This window comes from Pelophylax lessonae (assembly GCF_965119305.1).
Source record: "Pelophylax lessonae genome assembly, chromosome: 5".
In the NCBI taxonomy this organism is placed as follows: Eukaryota; Metazoa; Chordata; class Amphibia; order Anura; family Ranidae; genus Pelophylax; species Pelophylax lessonae.
The window spans coordinates 466,472,419-466,488,304 of NC_138772.1; the positions used below are offsets into that span (position 1 = coordinate 466,472,419).

Consider the following 15,886-nt stretch of genomic DNA (forward strand, 5'->3'; position numbering starts at 1 on the left):
CTGCCTTTTTACAGGGCATCAGAGTGACCCGGCAGGGGTCAATTGCCCCCACAGGCTGCCCCCGATGTGAGTGCCCCATAAGCATCATAAATACGCAGCCTGTTCATGGACTTGGCCTCAGCGCCCGTGTGAGTGAGGTCATAGACTTTTACCGGCTGCTGGCTGTGTGACTGGATGGGGTACCCTGTGCCTCCCACCCCCATAACAAGGCTGAAATGTGAGGCTCAGGGGCCCCCCTTGTGTATGAGGCCTAAAGTTTCTTTATACTTTGTATTGCTTTATTTACACTCAGATGGCCGGTGTGAACGTAGCCAGAGCTGGCTTGTAGCATAGATAGAGAGGTTATAATGCTGACATGATCCCTCTCTATACACATCCATGTACGGAGCCCCGCATCCATACGCAGCTGCACACAAGCAGCACTAGCACAGAGTGACGTCACGGACCCGAGCCCCGCACAGCTCTCAGGCGCCTTGGACGGGGAGGCTGTGGGGTGGTGACGTCACGCAGACCGGCTAGTGGATGAGGCGCGGGAGGCGGGCCCGGGGGGTGGAGCCGTGTGATGGCCGCAGAGGTGCAGGGCGCAGGGAGAGTGTGAGGCGGACGGTGACTGGGGAGAGGAACCGGTCGGCCCGGGCAGGGGAGGCCGAGGACGGGACGTCCGCCCTGGTAGGTACGGTGTGTGCAGCAGTGCCCCCCCTTCCCCCGTGTGTATCCCCCACACCCTGCCATAGCTGTCCTGTGTGTGTATTGTCTGTACAGAGCACACTGCCCGGATATACAGGGAGCACAGCTGGCACCAGCCCTGGCCTCAGAGCCCGGGGCCCGCTCCCTGCATTCTATAGGCTGTGTGTACCCCACTGTCTGCCTCTCAGGCCGGCTTCTCTATCATCTGACACAGCGCTGCTGCTTCCAGGAGGACTGCCTGTATCAGCTGCCTGACCCTCAAGTTGGGGCATTATGGGTCACTTTGTCTCTTTTCACTGCTGCCTGGTGGGCCTCGGTGGCTGCCAGCCTGCCAGTTGTGCGGCAGCCCCCGAGGCTCGTCGGGCAACACTCGACTCGCTGTCCGGCAGGCCCCAAGGGGTCGCTTAACCCGGTATCCGGCGGGCCCCCAAGGGGTCGCTTGACCCGATGTATTGCGGGCCCCCAAGGGGTCGCTTGACCTGATGTCCTGCGGGCCCCCAAGGGGTCGCTTGACCCGGTGTCCTGCGGGCCCCCGAGGGGTCGCTTAACCCGGTATCCGGCGGGCCCCCAAGGGGTCGCTTGACCCGATGTCCTGCGGGCCCCCGAGGGGTCGCTTGACCCGGTGTTCCGGCGGGCCCCCGAGGGGTCGCTTGACCCGGTGTTCCGGCGGGCCCCCGAGGGGTCGCTTGACCCGGGGGTTCCGGCGGGCCCCCGAGGGGTCGCTTGACCCGGTGTTCCGGCGGGCCCCCGAGGGGTCGCTTGACCCGGTGTTCCGGCGGGCCCCCAAGGGGTCGCTTGACCCGGTGTCCGGCGGGCCCCCAAGGCTTGCCACAAGTGCAGAGGTTGTCTTCATGGGCTGCCCGGATTGAAGGATAGAGGCTTTTATGAGCTGTCTGCCTCTCAATCTAGATTCCATTATAGGATGTCCGACTCTCAAACTGGCAACTCTCAGGCTGGTGGGTCCTTGGGGGCTCCCCGATTCCTAGGCGGGTGACCCTGTGGGTACTGGTCTTCTGGTTTGTCTTATGGGCCTCCCATTTCAGTTGCCCCCATATAGTGCCTTATCAATGTCCAGTGTCATGCTGTCTTATGGAAACCCTCTTCCATGGCTGTGTGCCTGCTGGCTGCTTCCCTGTGCTGCTCACTGTCTCTTGGTTTGCTTTGTGTCATTCACTGGTTTCTGTTCTGCGCTGATGGCGGCCCCCCCCACACATGCTTTCCTATATATCTTCATGGTACATCCTGGTATTATCACATTGGGGCTCACCTGTACAACAACCCATTTTATGATGGTTCTATGTGTAACTGGTTTTACTGTTTTGAAGGGCCAGCCCCGCAACTAATATTCTGGTGAAATGTGGAACTTGGTGGTCAGCCTTATGTGTTGGATACTCCTGCGGTAAGATCTCTCTGCCCTTCTTCCCAGCTCCCTTCTTCCACTGGGAGTTGTGGATGTTCCTGAGCACCTGTGCTGGGGTCACCATCTCCACAGTGAAAGGCATGGTGAGAGCCCCTCATTATCAGATGGTGTTTAGACCTAGGAATATTGCAGAGAGATCTTACCAATGGAGTCTAGAAGAAAATGTCCGGTCATTTAAAGTGGTTGTAAACCTCAAATATAAACAAAACATATTCCTCTATAGCCTGGGTGGGGAACCTTTTTTCTGCCAAGGGCCATTTGGATATTTATATAAGATCATTCAGGGGCCGTACAAAATTATCAACTTAAAAATTAGCCTGTTATATTTGGTCAAACATTTAATTAACTCACCCCTAATGTGATGGCTGCAACTGCTTCTCTTTGGTGAGGTTCTGGGTACTGCTGGCTGGTACCGTGCTGTGGGTACTGCTGGCTGGTACCGTGCTGTGGGTACTGCTGGCTGGTACCGTGCTGTGGGTACTGCTGGCTGGTACCGTCCTGTGGGTACTGCTGGTTTAGGTTGGGACTGCTGGCTGGTACTGCTGGCTCAGGCTGGTAGTGCTGTGTAGGTACTGCTGGCTGGTACTGCTGGCTCAGGCTGCTACTGCTGTGGGTACTGCTGGCTCAGGCTGGTACTGCTGTGGGTATTGCTGGTACTGTTGGCTGGAACTGTGCTGCTGGCTCATGCTGGTACTGCTGTGGGTATTGCTGGTACTGTGCTGCTGGCTCAGGCTGGTACTGCTGTGGGTACTGCTGGCTCAGGCTGGTACACTGCTGGCTGGTACTGTGCTGTGGGTATTATGGGTACTGCTGGCTGGTACTGTGCTGTGGGTACTGCTGGCTGGTACTGCTGGCTCCGGCTGGTACTGCTTTGGGAACTGCTGGCTGGTATCGCTGGCTCAGGCTGGTAGTGCTGGCGGGTACTGCTGGCTCAGGCTGGTAGTGCTGGCGGGTACTGCTGGCTCAGGCTGGTAGTGCTGGCGGGTACTGCTGGCTCAGGCTGGTACACTGCTTGCTGGCACTGCTGTGGGTAGGGCTGGCTCAGGCTGGTAGTGCTGTGGGTACTGCTGGTGGGAAATGCTGGCTAGAGACATCAAGTTTAACAGGGTGAGTAACGTGTGAGGACTCGGGGTGGCGCCGCGCTGGAGGAAGATGCTTCCTGTATTGGTCAGTCTCCTCACAGGCGGAGCACGTTTTGATATCACTCCGCCTGTGACTCACTCAGACTGTCAGGACGGAGCCGGAACTATACAGAAAACATCAGCTCCGTTCTGACAGGTCAGCTGAGACAGACACCTAACCTCGCAGGAGACTTGGGAAGACATAGAGGGGCAAACCAAATGATTTCAGGGGCTGCACATTCCCCACCCCTGCTCTATAGTTTGTACTTGTCAAAATTAAGAGCACTAAAGTGTAATTTCTGCCTGCTGGTTCCTTCCACTATTAGCATGAATCCCTTCTGACCCGTTTTCCTGACACCAAGAGAGAAAAAGGTAACAGGGGAGGGCACAGCCTTTGACAGCTTCACCTGTGTTCTGCATAAAGGGGGTGTGTCCCTTTTTCCTCCAATCAGCTTTTAGAGCTCTTCTCACTGAGTTCTGCAGGTTGGTGCTCCAGCTCTCTGCCTCCTGTTTTCTGACAGCTCAGACAAGCTTTATAAATTCTGAACTTTGAACAGATATAGAGAAGACTGCAGATAAACAGGTAAAACTTATGTAGGAGAATTTGTTTAATCTCTGGGTATCACCCGAGGCCAGTCACTTCACTGCGTTTATGGATGGGTTTACAACCACTTTACCTGTCCAGCATCTGTCAGAAACTGATGATTAAAGTGGAGCTAAACCCTTGTATCCTTTACAGCCATGGGAGCTACAATTTCCCCCTCTGTTTGATCTGCAGTTGCTACAATGTTGCACATGTGATCAGTTATGACACCGGCCATCTGATCGCCTGTCAGCTCAGTTGAGAGAAAAAAAGCTACTGTGACAGTTGTCATTCCTGGAATGCGTTGAATGTAACTGTTATGGGAAACCATTAAATTGATAGGTTTAGTTCCGCTGCAAGTTTTGGATGGACTAATCTGTTAAAAAAATTGATTTCTATACATTTCTGAAAACGAAAACAGAAACTCTGATACATGGAAGCGGCAACTTCTCCTTAGCGAGTGAAAAGGTTGCACTGGATGTTGATGGGTGGGTGGCCTCAGTTCTCTGAATAGGCACAACTTACTGTATGGATTGGAGTTGGGGATGTTTTTATTGCTGTGTTCCTTCAGGATACATTCACCTTCTCTATTTATCCTGGTGACCATTTGTCCCTGAGACAGAAAGTGAGATCCATTCAAAACATTACTGTTGAGTCCAGAGCAGAAAATGAGGGAAAATTTTCCAGTGGAGGCCCTTGTTCTGTTGACAGCTGTCTTAGGGCCCATGCACCCAATGTGTGCGAACAGCTGCGGACAGATTTGTACCCTGTAGAAATCGGTGGCCGACGCTGCTGCTGTTCACAATTAACTGCTGATGCAAGTGATGGAAGAAGACTGGATGTGTCCCCAATCCAAACCCCTCAAACATTTCCCGTGCCTCTGGAACCTTTGGTACCGGCCAGGGAGCACGGCCGCGCTCTGTTAAGATGAGGGTAGATAAAAAAAAAATAAAAATAAGAGATTTCCAGTCACAACTTGCCAACCAGCCAGCGACCAACCGAATTGACCTGTCTAACAGTATGCGTTAAAAACAGGGGTTTGGTTGCACACATTTGCAAGTACATGCGTAAGCTGCTGGCCCCGACAAGGCACCCTGTGATCTGCAGTCCCTAACTCTACAATTTAAAGAGTCGCTACAATGAGAGCACATGCATTTAATGGGATAGATGGAGGACAGGTGACTAGAGGGAGCCCATCCCTCCTTAAAGGCACAGCTACTCTGCTTGATGTAGTCAGATCTTGTCAGGCTTTATTGAACCCGGACATAAGAAAACTGCAGCCCCTTCCCACTTAATGAGTTTTATATGTATATGGTCTTGGTCACAGATGTTTGGGTTCAGTAAAGCTTAGTAGGAACTGATGTTATTGAAGTGCGGCTGCCTCATACTTAGTGTTCATCTGAACTGTAAACATGCGATTAGAGTCTCCGACCAGACAGTTTGCATCCAGAGTAGTTTTTTCTGGTTGCAGCAATCATCCAATACAGCATTAAGCCATCTCTGAATGTAGCTTCCTATCCTTAGTGGGAATATTTCCATGACATTGTAAAGGCCGTTTCCCGCTTGTTTTCTCCAGGTGAAGAAAAGAAGAGAAATTGTTCCAAAAAGATAAACTGCAAAGCTCATATTAAACTAGCCCCACAGCGTTCTGTTTTTTCTCATTCAGCCAGCTGGCTGAACAAAGAAAAAAAATTCTGTCATCTACGCATTCAAGGTGGATGGGGATATACCCCCCCCCCCCCCGCCTCCACACACACACAGCAGTATTGTATTCTGACAGCCGAAATACTCCCCCCGCTGTCAGATTACACAGATGCAGCCACTGATCAAGCGGCTTTTATCCAACTTGGTGGTTGAATAAAAGTCGATTGGTAAATCAACTTCTGTTCAACTGCAGTGGCCATACATTGATTAACATTTGTGTGGTCCCTGTTGGACTGGGCAGCTTAATGCAAAACTAAACCCTCTTACCATGGTGCAGCACATGTGATTAATTATGACACCAGCCATTTAATGGTTTGACAGTTAGGGTAAAGAGCACAGTTATCATTCAGCATGTTCTGGGAATCTGAAACTGTTAAATTGATGAGATTAGTTCCACTTTCACAGAATTTTGCTGCAGACATGTTATGATGTTTTGTGACCATGTTGTGACCATGTTGTGATGTTTTGTGACAGTTGTGATTTTCGGGAGTTTCTTGATGACAGTTGTGATTTTCGGGAGTTTCTGGGGGGAAAGTTAATCCAGAGAGTGTTGTATTACTCTGTTATCTGCCATATGATACTTAAAGGGTAAGTGCACTTATAATGCCATTACACTTAGTAACCCCTAATCCCCTCCTTGGCACTCCTGTAATAGCATGTACCTACTGGTTCACACTCTACCAAGATCTTCACTGTTTGGTCTGCCTGGTGCTGTACAACCCCTTTTTTGAAATCTTCCTGGTTGGGCCCTATACATTCCTGCTATGTTCTAATAGAAAGTGGGTACACCACAGTGTTGCAGCTGCAGGAGAGGTTCGAGGGCCACATGAAATGGCCTGGGAGGCAGCATTCGGCCCACAGGCTTTGTGTTTGACACCTGTGGTTTAACCACTTCAGCCCCAGAAGATTTTACCCCCTTCCTGACCAGGCCCTATTTTTAAGATTCGGCACTGCGTTACTTTAACGGATAATTGTGCGGTCGTGCAACGCTGTACCCAAACAAAATTTCCGTCATTTTTTTCTCACAAATAGAGCTTTCTTTTGGTGGTATTTGATCACCTGCGCAAATTTTTATTTTTTTTTTATTTTTTGCGCTATAAACAAAAAAGAGCGACAATTGTGAAAAAAAAACAATATTTTTCACATTCTGCTATAGGACATTCCCAAAAAAAAAAAGAAAAAATTAAAAAACAAAATGTTTTAACATTTTAGGCCAAATTGTTTTCTGCTACATATTTTTGGTAAAAAAAATCGCAATAAGCAGCTTTTGATTGGTTTGCGCAAAAGTTATCGCGTCTACTAACTAGAAAGATTTGTTTTTTTTTTGTTTTTTTTTTTTGCGGGACTGCGACATTGCGGCGGACAGATCGGACCCCTGACATTTTTGACACTTTTGGGGGGACCAGTGACATTACTACAGTGGCAGGGAAGGAGTTAAGCCTGTGGGTGATCAAAGGGGTTAATGTATGCCTATATGCTTGCTCACTGTGTGTGGGTGGGTGAGGGGGGGGTCTGTGACAGGCACAGAGAGATCGCAGTTTCAGCTTAGCTGAATCTGCTGTTCTGTCCCTGCCTGTCTGAGAGAAGATCCGTCTGCTTTGTTTACATAAGCAGGCGGGTCTTCTCTCCGTTTCCCGGATGATCGGAGGAGGAAGGCGGCAATCACCGCCTCTCCTCCCGCGGCCCACCTCCCGCTGTGTCTAAACACAGCGGGAGCGCGGCTCTGGCGGAAACACATGCACTCCAGTCAGGTAGCACTACGTGAATGGACGCAGGGGAGCTGCACTACCAGTCGGGAAACAGTTAAATGAATGAACTCTTCCATCTGTAAGTGAGGGAAGTTTAACCTCCCAAAGACAGCCTTTTTCTGACACTTTTTGCTTTACAAGTTAAAATCAGTATTTTTTGCTACAAAATTACTTAGAACCCCCAAATGTTATATATATATATATATATATATATATATATATATATATATATATATATATATATATATATAATTATTATTATTATTTTTTGTTAGCAGAAACTCTAGAGAATAAAATAGTGATCGTTGCAATCTTTTATGTCACACGGTATTTGCGCAGAAGTCTTTCAAACAGTTTTTTGGGAAAAAATACACTTTAATGAATTAAAAAAACAAAAAAAAAAAACAAAACCGTAAAGTTAGCTAAATTTTTAAATAAAATAAAATAACAATCTTTATTCTAAGCAAAAACATTGTGATTCTCATTTCATCCAGAATTGTGCAGCTCTAGTGCAGAGATCAAAGCTCTGAGTTGGACATGAGGACAGCAAGGCACAGTCCACTGAGCGTAGGGGAGCGTTATTAGCCAGGAAAGCTGCTTTTACCTATCTTGGACACCCAACTGCAAGGGAGACCTTTTACTTGTCACAAAGTTGGCATAAGTGTGAACCGGCACTTAAGCACATCACAGACATTGCATATGATTCGGAGCGCACTGCTCCTAAAATCACATGCAATGTCTGTGCGGTACAAAATTCAGCCATACAGTTTGGCTGAATTTGCACCGCAATTGCAGTGAACTCGCACAGGACCCTTTTTTTGGTCCACAGCAGAATCGGATCGCATGGTGGTTCACACCAGTGCGATCCGATTCATGTGCGAACCGTCAGATCTCACTGCGATATGCGATCTGATCTGGGGGTGTCGTTAGCTTTGAATTGACACCCCCATCGTATCACATATGGCAGTGTGAACTGCCTGTGCTGCGGATGCGATGCGGGAACACGCAGTATATTCGCAGGGCAGTGTTCCCGCATCGCAATAGTGTGAACCGGGACTTACATTTTCGTTTTCTAAGCCATGTAGAAAGAATAAAAGAAGCTGATTGCTTGCTCCTAGCAATGGCACCAGTTGGGATAAAAGTTGTCACTCTGTGTTTCGCTACAGTTAGTTTAAACAGCTTTCACACAAGTGTTAGAGGCCTAAGTTTCATTCATCCCAGACACTGCTGTATCCCAGCACTGATGGGGCAGCACTGATGGGGCTGCCCTGATGGGCACTGATATGTTTCACTGATGGCCTCTGATGAGATGGCACTGATAAGCTGCACGGATATGATGCACCGATGGGCACTGAGATGGCACTGATAAGCTTCACGGATATGATGCGCTGGTGGCCACTGATATGATGCGCTGGTGGCCACTGATATGATGCGCTGGTGGCCACTGATATGATGCGCTGGTGGCCACTGATATGATGCGCTGGTGGCCACTGATATGATGCGCTGGTGGCCACTGATATGATGCGCTGGTGGCCACTGATATGATGCGCTGGTGGCCACTGATATGATGCGCTGGTGGCCACTGATATGATGCGCTGGTGGCCACTGATATGATGCGCTGGTGGCCACTGATATGATGCGCTGGTGGCCACTGATATGATGCGCTGGTGCCCACTGATATGATGCGCTGGTGCCCACTGATATGATGCGCTGGTGGGGCCGCACTAATATGCTGCACTGATGGGCAGTAATGAGGCTGCACTGATAGGCACTGATAGACTGTGGTTGTAGTCTGTGGTTTACAGATGACAGGGCGGGTCATAAACAGGAAGGGGTGTGGCCTTTACAGGAAGGGGTGGGTCATATTTAAATTAGGGGGTGCCCAAGTTTAGTCAGGCCTAGGACAGCACAAAACCTAAATACACCACTGCCTACACCCTACACCCATAATTTGAGACCATTTTATTTTTACATAGCAATTGTCCAAAAATTATTTTAGTGAACTTTGCACGTAGCTTCTTGCACCCTTTACTGAATACATCTGTTTATTTGTATACATGACCCATAGCAAGAAGTGGGACATTTCCAGCAGTCAGTTCAGTGACAGAATATTTCTAAGTGGTTGCCATTCAGTACTGCTCTTTGCATTGCAATAATTGCACAAGCTGGATAGGTGAGGATTTTGCGCTCTCACCTTTCTTTGCTGCTATTGTAAACCCTTCCTATGTTTCCTCTTGTCAGAGATGGATTTGTCTTTCTCCGTGCTCCTGCCCTCCTTTTATCTCTGGGTTTGGTTGTCTCACTGGCTGTTCTAGCGATGAGTGGAGCATAACGGTTTATACTGCAGATAATCTGCAGCTAATAATAATGGAGTGTCTGAAAGGCAGATTGTCAGGCTGTGTGGTACAAATTACCTGTGTACGGATTTCCAGCTCAGGTCTCTGATTAGCATGATAGGAAACTGTCTATTAAATATGTCCTGTCCATTCAGGTGAACTCAAGTGGCCATGTCATGTGGACCCTAATGGCATATTGATTGCCTGATCATGTTAAGCCATGTCACTATATTTACCCCGGACTGCTGTCTTTTTTTTTTTTTTCTTTGGAAGCAATGCTCTGTGATGTGCCGTGTGGTATTTTAAGAAGCTGTAGATTGCATTAGTTGCTATTTCAGCTTTAGTGTTGAGTAAATGTCTGTGCCAGGTCCTGCAGGCTGTTGATGTTTGTAGCTTGTCTGCGTCTATTTTACTCTGATTTCCTCAGCTACACAAAGCTTCCGCTGTCTCTCTCTTTCAAACTTCCTGCAGAATCTCTCATTTTCCCTGATTGATGCCTAATGTTGCATTTTGTTATATTTATTCTTGTACAGCAATGCAGCTATTGATCATTTATGAACGTTTTAGAAAATGATTCTCTCTCTCAGATGCCTTTATTTAACCACTTCTGCTCTGAAAGATTTTACCCCTTTCATGACCAGGCCATTTTTGCTGTTCATCACGGGTATTGGCAATTGCGCGGTCATGCAACACTGTACGCAAATGAAATTTATATAATTTTCTTACAAATAGAGCTTTCTTTTGGTGGTATTTGATCACCGCTTTTTTTTTTTTTTTAATTTTACTATAAAAAAGCATAAAGATTGAAAAATATTTTCTACTTCCTGCTATAAAACATATCCATAAATTTTAGGCCAAAATGCATTTTACCAAAGACTATGTCTTTGGTTAAAAAAAAAAAAAAAAAAAATACCAATAAGTGTATATTGATTGGTTTGTGTGAAAGTTATAGCGTCTACAAACTTTGGTATATATACTGGAATTTTTTTTTTTTTGTTGTTGTACTACGAAGAGTGGCAATCGGCATCTTATAATGGGACTGTAATAGCATGGCACTCAATCGGACACTAACCGACACTGACTGAAGCTCACTAACTGCGACTGACATCACCAGTGACACTAATAGAGTGATCAGTGCTTATACTATACACCAGGGGTGGCAAACTCAATTTAATCAAGGGCCGAATCAGCAATACGATTGCCCTCAAAAGGGCCGGTTGTATCTGTAAGACTAGATGTTCAGAGCATCCCCTACCCTTACATAATACGTCAGGAGCCTCCCCACCATCAGAGGTTGAGTCCCCCACCCTCCCTTACACCACTTTTACCTTGTACTGCTGCTGGGAAGAAGCTGAAGGGAATCACTGGAAAGCAGAAAGCACAGGGTCAGCAGGAGGGCTGGAGCTTTCCTGCAGCTGCAGGAGAGGTGTGAGGGCCACATGAAATGACCTGGAGGGCCAGATTTGGCCCGCGGACCTTGTGTTTGACATGTGCTATACACTGTCACTGCTTTGCAGGGATAAAAAACAGATAGCTCCCTCTGTACAGAGCCTTGTGTTCATGGTCAACACAGGGCTCTGGGCTGTGATTGGACACAGCTGATCAGCAGGTCCTGACCGTGAATCATTTGTCAGTACCTGCTGACAGACTCCTGCGTACAAAACAAATTAATAATAAAAATAAATAGCAAAATTGCACTCACAGGCTACCAAAGAGTCAAAAGACTCTATTACAGCATTAAACGTAGTTAGAAACCTGATGTGACATCACCTGGCTCCGACCATCGCTTTGCATTACTTGCTCATGTGACTTCTTCATCCCTTCATTCCCTGATGTGGGAACACATTAGTTGGTGATTGCAGCAGATCTTGAGTTATATTGTTGTTTTTTTTCAACCCAGGTAAGCGCATCATGTTTTTTTTTTGGTTTATTAAAAATAAACAATTCTTCAAATTATTAGAGGCAAGACTACAGATATTCTATAAAGAGAAACTCTGCTGAGCTTAGCAATGATATCAGCCAGCTCTAACCCCAGTACAATTTTAGAAAGGTACCAGCTTGGTGATGTGCAAGATCTTTGAGTACCGTAGTTCCACAGTGTAGGAGACATGACCTCCTCAAAGGATAGGAAGTACTATACCTGCTGAGTGAAACTACATTTCTATCCTTTTCATTTCTTTCGGTAGCTGTACTCATGGCAGCCTACTGCGGTCTCTTGGAGAAGGGTTATCCATATTAATCAATGGGGCTACAGCAAACTATGAAGAGGAGTTGGCCCTCTGTGACCATATCGGATGAAAGATTGCTGGATTAGGGAGGAAGGTAAGTATGATCTCAGACGAGCGGCACTTGGGGTGGGGTTTATTGAAGGATAACTTTGCTAAGGGTTAATTTGTCCTTTAACTGCTGTAGGGTAACTCCATTTTTGTGGGGGAAATAGCAAGTTGAATAGGGAGCTGAAGTGGTTAAAGAAGAAATTTGCTGTTTACTATGCTTCCTGCATTGACACTTTTTCTATTAGTCAGTTTTTGAGTAAAGAGTGTTTGTTTTTTTCAGGTTTAATTGCTGTCTGTGTCCCTGATAGGAAAATGTCCTCTCACTTCTTGGCTCCTTGCAAATAAAAGACCACCGTTAAAAAATGCATAGGCATGTATCTCCGCTGACAGGGAAGTGAAGCACTCACATAGTTATAGCTATTAGCGGCCGCTCGCCCGCCCTCCCGCCCGGTGTCAGGTCAGTTTATTCATACACATCGTCCCGCTGACAGGGAAGTGAAGTGAAGCGCTCACCTAGTTACAGCTGTTAGCGGCCGGCCGGCCGCCCGCCCGGTGTGTTAATTCATTCATGCACAGATCGTAGTAGTAGTGACATCACCGGGAGGCGGGCCGCCGGCCAGAGGCGGTTTTTTGAAAGGAAGGATACAGGAGGAGCCGAGTGAAAGTAAGGAGATTGCATTGGGATGGTGAGGGACGCTGAGGCAGGGGGGGGGGGGGAAGGGATGCTGAGGTGAGCTTACCAATGATATTTGTATTATGCAGCATGAGAGGGTTAATGTATTGTCACTGATGCATTAGTGACCGACCAGTGGAAATTAATTAACCCCTTTGTGCTGCATTAGTGCAACCAGTATCAGTGCAACCAGTGTTAATTAACACTGATACTGGTTGCACTAATGCAGCACAAAGGGGTTAACTGCCACTGGTTGGTCACTAATTCATCAGTGACCAGCAGTGACAATACATTAACCCCCTCATGCTGCATAATACAAATACCATTGGTAATTAAATTAACCACTATACTGCGACAGGGTTGGCAGCTACAAGTGTACGCCTGCCTGTTTTTGGTGTATGCCCCTGTTCTATCTATTTTAAAATTATTTGGGGGGAAAAAAAGTAATTTTCCGTTTCGGTTTTTGGCCAAGGGCATCCTGCATTTTCGGTTTCGGCCCAGAATTTTCATTTCTGTGTCCTGTGTCCCTGATATATATATATATATAATCGTTCTTAACCTCCCATTCGGTTTTTTTTTTTTATTTCTGTCTCTGTAACCGGTATGAATACCTTTACTTTCTGTGCTAAGTGCCACCTTTTAAAGTGTATCTAAACCTAAAAACAAAAGTTTAACATTTTGAAGCTTACCAACACTAAATGTGGTGGCTGCATTTCAGTGCGAGTTCGGGGGGGATGTGAATGACATCTGTGCGGGTTCATGCACAGATGTCTGTTAAAATTGCCCCCAAAGTCACCAAAAGTAGTGCAGGAACGGTAAATGTTGAGATTAGTCAGTTACAGGAAAGAATAGGAAGTCTCTCCCAGGAAGACAGAGGCAGCGACACAAACTTGTCCAGTAAAGTGAGGAAAGGTTAACACTTTTGTGGGTGGGTCATTTTTATCTCTGGACAGATGATCCCCATTCCCTTAAAGCGGAGTTCCACCCAAAAGTGGAACTTCCGCTTTAGGGAGTCCTGACCCCCCGACATGCCACATTTGGCATGTCATTTTTTGGGGGGGGGAGCGGGTACCTAGTTTTGACAGGTACCCGCTCCCACTTCCGCTCGGAGCGCCGCGGCGCCCTGAGCGGAAGTTCTCCTCTCCCCCTCCCTCCCTGCAATCTTCTGGGACACGTCAGAGGTCCCAGAAGATTGCCGGCCAATCACGGCGCGCAGCACGACTCGCGCATGCGCAGTGGGCACCCGGCTGTGAAGCCGCAAACTGTAACAGCCGGGTGCCCACAGCAGTGATGCCGGCGCCATGGGAGAGGATCGAGGCTTCCGGCGGCCGCATCGCTGGACCGTTGGACAGGTGAGTAAATGGCTGGAACTCCGCTTTAAGCTGGCCATAAATGGATTGAAATGTGGCTGATTTAGCAGGGACTAGCTGAATTTCGATCCATGTATGGCCATTGTGGTTGAATGGAAGTTGGTCTGTCAACGCAGTGGTCCTCAACCCTGGCCTACAGGGCCCACTAACAGGCCAGATTTTAGGTATTACCTTGGGGAGATGCAGACTAGAGTACTACAATCACTGAGCAGCAAATGATATCACCTGGGATGTATTTCAGTTATCTTGAAAATCTGGCCTGTTAGTGGGCCCTGTAGGCCAGGGTTGAGGACCACTGTGTCAACTGACTTCTATTCAACTGCCCTATTGGAAAATATCTGCTGGATTTCGCACTGCAGGCTACAGACTAATCAGTGTATTCTGAAGTCTGTGAAATCTCCCCACTGTCATAGTACAATGATACAGCAGGGAAGATTTCCCACATCCACCTCGAATGTGTGACTCTGGTCAGTTTTTCTTATTCAGCTCGCTGGTTGAACAAAATAATCGTAACTCATCTGTGACCAGTCTACATTTCTTGGTGCTGTGGTACAGGGATAAAACTGGAGGGAAAGTCTCCCACCTGGACTCACATACTCCACACATGCAAATCTGACAACAACCAAAAAACTTTGGGCTGGAGTTGGGTTCAAACACACAATGACTGTCATCCACTATAAAAGCAGATTTGTAATTTTTGTTTTGTGTTTCTGGATTACCCACTTTGTCCACCTACTGAGATAAAAGTAACATTTTCCTTTCTGTGGACTTTATTTCTTGGATTTGAATACTAGGGAAAAGTAATCACATCTGTCAAGTTTTTTTTATTGTCGTTGTCATTTTTTGGGAAGTATATCATTTACTTTCTGTTCCTGGGACACAACAAGAAGTGGAAATCTCCCCATATTGAGGAGAAATCCAAGTTTTGAGAGTTGTCACTGAAATGGGTGCCCCCTTAGGAAGATATATTACTGTTCAGTCAAAACTGCAAGTTCTGAAGTTCCTCTTATTTTCTGTACCAGTGACAACAGTCAGCTTGGCAAATAGCAAAGGTTGATTGTGGGGCCACATATAGCAAAAAATCCTGGCAGTGGTTCTCACCTTCCCTATTCAACCCAATAACATCTAGTAAAAAGGTTCTGGCAGAGGCTTTATTTCAAGAATAAACCCTTGTGCAGTTTGAACTTTAGTTGAGGTATTCAGGTAATGAACATTTGTTAAAGTATAACTAAATGTTCTTTTTAGTTTTGGATAGAGTGGAGAGAGTTTAGAAGGCTGCCAGTTTTTTTTACTCTTATTTGTCTTGTTTACTGTTATTGACGGTAAAAGAGAAAATCCAAAATTTTGGATTGTTCCCAGAAAAGTAAAAGAGGGGAAATATTCCATTGGGGACACTAGTTCTGGTGATTTAGGGGGGGGGGGGGGGGGTTTCAAGGGATTCCTTTACTTTGGAGGGATTTTCTCTCCCCTCCTATGGGACAGAACTAATAGTACCTAGTTTTTGACAGGTACCCACTCTCACCCAGTTTTTCTCTAGCCCTCCCTCCCCATAGTCTTTTGGGACATGTCACAGGTCCAAGAAGGCAGTGGGACCATTTATAAAGTGCGGCTGAGGCATGCGCAGTGGGCACAGTGAAGGCTAGTGAAGATCTAGCCTGGGTGAGGAGGGCGCTGGAACTCTGGTTAGGTAAGCACCCTGGTATTAAAAGCCAGCAGCTACAGAATTTGTAGCTGCTGACTTTTTACATTTTTCTTCCCCGGAGGGGTGAATTACTTCAGGGTTTTGTTCACATCGCTCAAAAGGGGTGAAGAATTGGCTCCAAATGTGGTCCTCTTTCAGTTTAACTGCTTGCCGACTGCGCACAGTATATTTACTGCGGCAGTCAGGCCAGGCCAGGCAGAGTGACGTAGGTCTACGTCACTAGCCTGTCACTGGGTTTTGAGCCAATAGCGGGCGAGCGCGTGCCC

At 47.1% G+C, this 15,886-nt stretch overlaps 1 protein-coding gene across 2 annotated transcripts in view; it reads left to right on the top strand.

Moving 5' to 3' along the window:
- Positions 1 to 526: 526 nt before the first annotated feature.
- The window catches only part of WWP1 (WW domain containing E3 ubiquitin protein ligase 1), a 320,828-nt gene continuing 305,468 nt past the window's right edge, over positions 527 to 15,886 (top strand). The window contains exon 1 of one of the 2 annotated variants that reach the window (XM_082258087.1): positions 527 to 669. The gene's annotated coding sequence lies outside the window, so the exon portion shown is untranslated. Of the gene's footprint in view, positions 674 to 15,886 lie in introns of both variants that reach the window. The other variant, XM_082258088.1, reaches the window with a different exon arrangement.